Source organism: Gracilinanus agilis, chromosome 2, assembly GCF_016433145.1.
Source record: "Gracilinanus agilis isolate LMUSP501 chromosome 2, AgileGrace, whole genome shotgun sequence".
In the NCBI taxonomy this organism is placed as follows: domain Eukaryota; kingdom Metazoa; phylum Chordata; class Mammalia; order Didelphimorphia; family Didelphidae; genus Gracilinanus; species Gracilinanus agilis.
This window is the reverse complement of record NC_058131.1, coordinates 122,305,391-122,313,802: the sequence shown is the minus strand read 5'-3', so window position 1 is coordinate 122,313,802 and position 8,412 is coordinate 122,305,391.

The following is an 8,412-nucleotide window of genomic DNA, read 5'->3' as shown; positions in this document are numbered from 1 at the left end:
GAGGGAGGGAGAGAGAGAGAAAGAAAGAAAGAAAGAAAGAGAGAGAGAGAGAGAGAGAGAGAGAGAGAGAGAGAGAGAGAGAGAAGGAGGGAGGAAGAGAGAGATTTCTTTTCATAAAAAAAAAAAAAACAGAAAGAAATACTGAGTGTATTTTCCTGCAGTTTCTGATAGCCATCTTTCTCCTCTAAGCTGAGGAAAATACACTTATTATATTGTGACCATCATCATCACTATTATTATTACATTTACTACAACCTTTGTGATAGATTTCTCCAATCTATTACAACAAGAAATGTTCACCCTTTCTAAACTGAATTTTCCTAGTTATAAAATTAAACAGGAGACCTGGGCTTGAGTTTTACTTTTTACTCAGATGAAATGGCTGCTGTAAACAGTTTATGGTTTACAAATCCCATTCTTCCCAACAATTGTGTAAACCAATGATGGGCAAACTTTTTAAAGAGGGGGCCAAAGGAAAGGAAATGCTCATCTGTCAATCTGTTTCTAAGGCAACTCTTTTGAAGTTTCATTGTATTGTATCCTACTCATTATATTCGTCAGATTAGGAATAATGTCCTGCAGCTGGATAGAACATTTCAGGGGGCTGCATCCTGCCTGTAAGCTGTAGTTTGCCTATCACTGGTATAATCAAAGCAGTGGAAATTTGGTATTATACACTTTGGTTTTACAGATAATGAAGCTGAGATTCAAAGATGCTGGCTTTGGCTCTTCCATTCAATTCAACAAGCATTTATTAACTGCCTATTGAATACCTGGAAAGTATACTGCCAAGAAAAATGGAATTATCCACCGTATTTTTCAGTATTCTGTCAGTGCACTGCCCAGGGATGTCCATATAGATATGAGGTACACACGCCCATTGCCAGAGGTGGATCAACATGCAGGAAGCTCCAAAAGAAAGCGTGGAAGAGAAGAGGAATTGAGTTGCATACCAAACTGAAAGTCTACAGAGACATTGTCCTGATTTCACTGTTGTTTGCCTGGGAAACCTGAAGGGTCTACCAGTCATGCCAGGAAATTGAACTGCTTCCATTTGGATTGTCTTCGGAAGATCCGAAGATTCCCTGGCAAGACAAGGTCCTGAACACCGAGGTCCTTTCTCCGGCTCAGCCGCCAAACATTGAGATTCTATTGCAAAGACTGAAACTCCAATGGGTGGGCCATATCTTTCAAATGCCTAAAAGATTCTTTTAAGGAGAACTCACAGGAGGCAAATACTCATGAGGTCAGAAGATGTGGTGTGAGAACACCCTCAAGGTCTCTCTCAAGAACTTTGATGTCCATCGTGAAACAGGGGAGATGCTGGCTCAGGACCGTTCCAGCATGGCGTATTGCATCAAAGAAGGCACCAGGCTCCATGGCCAAAGCAGCACAGAGGAAAGTGAGATGTGAAAATCTGGAGACATCTCCCTCCCAAATGTTCTAATGGACTACCTGTGCCTGACGGGGGGGTAGAGCCTTCTGAGTGTCAATTAGATTGATCAACCACAGTTATACACACTGGAATCTGATCAGTAACATCATGACATGTAGGAACAATGACAGCATGTGAAGGGTCTGGGAAAGATACTGGGAATTCAAGGACAAAAATATAACCAACAGCCCTGCCCTTGTGGAGTTCCTATTTTCACTGAATTGTCATAAAGATCAAGTAAGATATGTAAAGGACATTGTAAATCTTAACTTTAGTACAGAAATGCCAGGTACACACAAAAAAAGTAAATAAAGAATTAAATAAAGAATAAAAGGGGGAGGAAGAAAAAGTCAGGGTTATTGCTAATAATGGGATATTTGGAAAAAGTTGTGTGTAGGAAGTGGGCAAAGGCAAAGCTATAGAATGACATACCATAAGGTTCATGGTTTCCCACAGTGTAACTGGAATTTTGTACCCCAGGATCCTTTTCCCAGAATCTCACTTTTGTCCTCATGTTAAGTCCTTACGTTTTGGAGACAAAATTTCTATAACACTGCCCCCTCTTCACTCTTCTCCAGCTAATACAGTCAGGTAAACTTCTCTTTACTCAGGATTTTTCTTTTGTCTTTTTATTTCCTCTACTTCAAGTGATTATTAATAAATCTTATAAAATATAATACTTGGAGTTATTGGATATTAATTTTAATCTTACACCACTTTACACAGCAGTTTAAGACTATTTCCATGTGGAAATTAAATTATTTGCCCAAGATTACACTGCAAGTCAATGGCAGATCCAAGACTAGAATTATGTTGCTAAAAAATGAAATTCCAGGTCTAGAGATGGGAGATCCCAGGTTCTAATCTGACCTCAGACACTTCCTACCTGTGTGACCCTGGAGAAGTCACTTAACCCCCATGTCCTAGCCCAGGGATCGGCAACGTATGGCTCTCGAGCCATATCTGGCTCTTTTGAGGGCCAGATATGGCTCTTTCTGCTGTTACAGGAGCGCACACTGTGAACACTGTACGGCTCTCACAAAATTACATTTTAAAAATTGTGGCGTTTATAGCTCTCACGGCCAAAAAGGTTGCTGACCCCTGTGCTAGCCCTTGTTGCTCTTCTGCATTAGAACCAATACATAATATTGATTCTAAGACAGAAGGTAAGGGTTTAAAAAAAAATGAAGTCAACATAGTATTAAGGGTAAGACTGTTGGATTTAATATCAGATTTTATGGCTTCAAATTGTATGTTTAAAATATAAGAACTACTTGTAACATATGTGTATACAAATATAAATATATTTATAATAGATGTGTACAACAACTATGTAGGGACATATACACTGGCATGCATATGTACACACAAATATGTGTTCTCCTTTCCAGAATGTAAACTACTTGAGGGCAGGTGCTATTTCAGTTGGCTTTGTACTCACAGCACCTGGTATAGTCCCTGGCTCCAGGGAGAGATAGAGACAAAGATAGAGCCAGAGCCAGAGAGAACAGACATGCAAACAGACATGGAGTTAGAGATAGACAATTTTTGAGTGGAGGAAGTGGAGGACTTCTTAAGTCATCATTGCATTTCACAAAATATTGCTTATTGCTTTAAGAGAACAGATATGTCTACGCAGTCTTTCTTATTCTGCCTGCTTCTCCCTTTCCTCCCACCACATTCCCCACATTTCTTTATAAACCATAGTTTTAAAAAAAGGCAGATTTATTTGTGCCTGAAGAGAAATCCCAGGAGCCTCATTTTGATACTGCTTTCATCTCCACGCCAAAGGTGAGGGGATCCAGTTGCTAATCCTGCCTGCTGAATGCCAGGAAAGTTTATAAACCTAAAAAAGAACGAAAGTAAAGTTGAAATTAGTCAAGGGTAGGTTATAAGACTGGGGCAGTTAGGTCCTGCCACAGATAGAGCATTGGACCTGGACTCAAGAAGATTTGAGTTCAAGTCCTGCCTCAGATACTTGACCCCAATTTGTCTTGATTCCTTATCTATAAAATAGGGACATATTGGAGAAAGAAATAACAAACCACTTCAGTGTCTTTGCCAAGAAAACTCCATTGACAAAGTCCAGTGGGGTCACATAGAGTCAGACATGACTCAACCATAGCTATGACAAAGAGGGATGTAGGGAGAGGGGAGAGACAGAGATAGAGACAGACACAGAGCTGGGTAGAGAGGTAAGCAAGGAGAGAGAGACATAGAGACAGAGACAGACAGGCAGAAAGAGACACGTAGAAGGAGTTGTTAACTGCATGTCTGCTGAAGGTTTTTAGAGCTGGACGCTCCAAGGAGCCAGGATTGAACCAGAAGAAGAAAAGAGCAGGACCATGGATGGTGCTCATGAGCATCTTCTCTACCAGTCATCAGATAGGTTTCTGTAGAATCTCCTTTCTCAGTTTCCCCCCAGTGCCATCACAGGGGTTGGAGATGAGCCCCGGGAACTCTATGCTCCCAGGAGGATCTGAAGTGCTTGAGGGTGCCTGATGAATTATCCTGCCAAGTGACTCTTGGGACCCATCTTCTAGCAAAGGACCACTCGTGAGGAGTCCTGGATAAAGAATAGCAAAAGCCACGTCCAGAATGCAGGGATTATGGGAGGAAGCTGGTCACCTGGGTGTACTCGAGCATGATGACCTTTGCAACTGTGTAAATTCATCTTAAAAGTGAGGAAGACAAATCACTCCTCTTTATCAGCCCTTAAAGACAACTAATGCAAGAAGCTCATCGCCCTACTATGGCCTTTTCTGACAGGTCCCTGAAAGCTATCACAAGGGATTGAGTGAGGTGGCTCAGTAGACTGAGAGCCAGGCTTAGAGACAGGAGGTCCTGGGTTCAAAACTGGCCTCAAACATTCTCTGGGCAAGTCACTTACCCCCCATTGCCTAGCCCTTCCTGCTCTTCTGCCTTGGAACCAATACACAGTACTGATTCTAAGATGGAAGGTAAGGATTAAGGGGAAAAAAGTGGATAAGAAGCCAAGTTGTAATATGATTGGATTTGAGGTTTTGAAGTGTCCCAAAAAGGGATCTGAAAAATCTGAAAAACAGATTTAAAGCCATCATCTTGAGAGATTAAGATTGGAAAGAGTGTTTCTTTTGGCAATTTTCTTTTTCCAGATTCTCTCCCCATCATTGCTGTGGTGTAGATCTCTGCTCTCTTCACAGAGTTTACACATGAAGATTTGAAACGTACCACATTTAAAGACTTGAGGAAAACTCAGTAAATTCAATATGACCAACTTTATATTCACTGGCCTCACATAGGTTCTCTCACAGGGGAGAGAAAAAAGCATGTCAGGGAGATATATTGCCACAGGAGGAACATAACAGACTCAAACATAATTGCTCATTTTTACACATCCCCTGTGTCCTACTGGAGTAGATTACTTAGGGAGCAGCCCATTTAGCACAAACCCACCTCAGACACAGCTGGCCTGCATATGCCTTTCTCCCTTAGTCCACGCTTCCCCCAGCCCATAATACACCCCACACTCCCAATAATGCCAACCCCCTGCAGGCAAGTTGGACCGATGACCCCAGCTGCGTTGAGCTGCTCATGATTCTCGAGCTCCTGGACTCTCAGCAGCACAAACAGAGCAAAAAAGAAATCATTTCTTAGATTGATAGTACGAAGATCTCTAATGAATGTCCAGAAAAATCTGTGTGGTGGGGGGGGGCAAATCATTCTATTTTCAATTACTTTAATGTCAGAATAGCCCAAACTCAATCCCCGGGACTGTAGAAAAAATGATTCTGAACTATAGAATAGGAAAGGAAGGATTGACTCCATCTCAGAATTGTAATAGGGAATTATGGAACCCACAGAAAATTCATTGGCGGGGGAAGGGTGGGCAAAGGAAAGGAAAAACAGGCTGTATTTCATCCTGGCCAAGTAAAGTCATTCCAGGAGGGCAGGCATCTTGTCTCCCAGAAATTCTGACCCTGCCCTCCAAAGAACCCTGAGGACGGCAGGCAGGATGGGATGGTGACAAGGAAATGTGACTGGATAGGGACTGGGACTCTTAGGAAGAGGGTGTTTATCACAGAATCAGGAACCATAGGCTCAAAAGGCCAGAGGACCATTAGGTAGAAAAAGTATTATTTCTCTAAATATTGGAACCCTAGGGGAAAAACCTCTAGTCTCCCTATGCTAGTTATGGCTCTGTTCAATGCACAAGAATAAAAAGGTTTCTGATCAATGGAAGATGGATATGGGAGAAGGGGGTCTGTGTATTGTTACCATAGGTGGATAACTCATAGGCTCGATTTGAGGGGTCTACAATCCATCCAACAGACTCAGATTATTACCCTCCCTTTCTTCCCACAAGAAATGTAATACTACCCATTATTTCTTTTTTTCCTCCATTATTTTTTTGTAAACCCTTACCTTCTATCTTAGAATCAATACTGGGTATTGGTTCTAAGGTGGAAGAGTGGTAAGGGCTAGGCAATGGGGGTTAAGTGACTTGTCCAGGGTCACACAGCCAGGAAGTGTCTGAAGCCAGATTTGAATCTAGGACCTCCTATCTCTGGGCCTTGTTCTCAATCCACTGGGCCACCCAGCTGCTCCCTCCATTATTTCTTAAGGGAATTCTAAAGACGTGAATTTTAGCAGAGCCAAGACAATATGTACCCTAAGAAGAATAACACTATATATATATACATATATATGTATATATATATATATTGCTGACTAATACAGTAATTAAGTTTATTTGATAACTCTATTTTCACTCATTGTTAACCAACAATCTATAAAACTTAAAGTAATGGGCCACACGCAGGTAAGCTTCTAGGGAAGGTTAGTTAGGGCAAATCTAGTTAGCTTAAGGTTAAAGTTATCTCTTCCCAGAGGAGATAGGTCTAGGTGTCATTTTGCAACCAGAGTCCTGCTAAGTCAGGGGCCAGTATGAAGGGGCAGGTTTGGGAACATGAAAAGCTGATACAGAGAGCAATGACAGAACAAGAAGCAGTGGGGTGTGCAGGTTTAACACTTTAGTCATCTGAGAAAAAATAATGTACACATGATGCATTTTTCAGTTTAGGTTGCATTATTAACATTTTCTCCATCACTTTCTTAAGTCCAGACAATAAATAAAACAACAAATTAAGCCCTGATTTGCAGCAATTTACAATAAAATCATGCCCCGTAAATTTAGAGAGCAACTCTCGTGAGTTTGTTGATGCTGGCACTAGCACACCCCAGCTTGGAAAGTACAGTAGCAGCCGTCTCATCTAATCCATACCTGAACAAGAATCCCTTCTAGAACTTATCAGTTAATCATCCAGGACTTGTTACATGTCTATCAAGGTGTCTTCTGGTCTCTTCTTGAAGATCTCTAGTGAAGGAGATTCCTCTTCCTCCCAAGACAGCTCATATTCTATATTCTCTGTTTCATATTTTAATGGTTCTAAAGGTTCTATCAAGCCTATATTTTACCCCTTTGCAGCTTCAAACCTTTGTTCCTAATCCTGCCCTTTGGGGAAAAGAAGAATAAATCTGTTTTTGTTCTTCCAATACCTGCTTCATCTTTTTTTTAAAAAAAACCCTTAATTTACATCTTAGAATCAATACGATGTATTGGGTCCAAGACAGAAGAGTGGTAAGAGCTAGGCAATGGAGACTTGCCCACGGTCACACTCCTTGGAAGTATCTGAGGCTAGATTTGAAGCCAGGATTTCTTATCTCTTATGCCTGGCTCTTAATACACTGAACCACCTAGCTGCCCTCACCTCCCATTTTATCTTAAATCTTCTTAAAGCTAAACATGTTGAGTTCTTTCAGCTGGTCCTCATATGTCTTCTCCAAACCCTCTTATGGCAAGATCTTGAGCCTCTTCACTATGCTGATTGTCTTCTGCTGGATATGCTAGGTTATCAATATCCTTCCCAAAATAGACTACTTTCTGAGTCACTTAATATAAATAGACTTAATGGTATTCCATATCCCAAGATTAGATAGTGAAAAATGCCAAAATTATGTAAGGTTTGCTACCAACTTTAAGGGGAGCAAAATGTGGTCCAGGTAATAATAAATCTCACAAAATTTGATTTACCATCAAAAATATCTACCTCTATGATCAAAATGATCATGATCAAAATGCCATCTATTAAACAGCTTTACCTTTGAGATGGAATTTTCTCTTCTGAGATCAGGGACTTGACCTCTGTATGCTCAGGCATTCAGGAGTAATTATCATTGCTCAAATATAATTATAAAGGGAACACATGATACGCAGAGCAGAATCTTATAGGACTGATAAGTAATGATGATCAACTGTTTCCCATTTCCACTGAAGATATGTCAGGAAAAAAAATGGCAGTGACCTATAACAAAAAAAGCATTAAGTTTGGAAAGAAAGATTAATTTCCTGACAGAAAGAGCATTTAAGTTTTAGAATGGGTTCTTGAAGGAGGTCATGGAATCAATCTTCTCTGTAAGTTTTAAAATAAAAGATGCATACCTTCTTTTGTGGTTTAAGTAAGACCCAATGAAAGTAAGGAAATTGCTATTGGGGATGGAGGAGGGTAGACTAGATGATCTCTCAAAAGGTTCCCTCCATCTGTAGGATTCTATGCTTGAGGGAATCCTCTGAACTAAGAAAGTAACCCCTAGGTAAACTTATGGAATACTTCCTTATATGGCTTTATACAACCCTGGTCTCCATCATATTAAATCATAATCATTCAAAGGGCATTAAAATGACATTGTGAAATGATTCCAGGAGGTTGATTTTAACTTCTTTTGGACCCTCCATAGAATTTGTACTTGATCCTTTGCTATTGATCATTTTTGACCAATGACTTGGAGAAAGGCATAGAAAAGCATAGATAGCATACATTCACGTTTCCTGGGCAGTGGACATCATTTATTTAGCAAATTAAGGCATATTCTGTCCTCGGTATTCCTCCATCCCAATCTCAATTTAACATTTTGGGTAGGTCCTTTTTGAAAGGCAG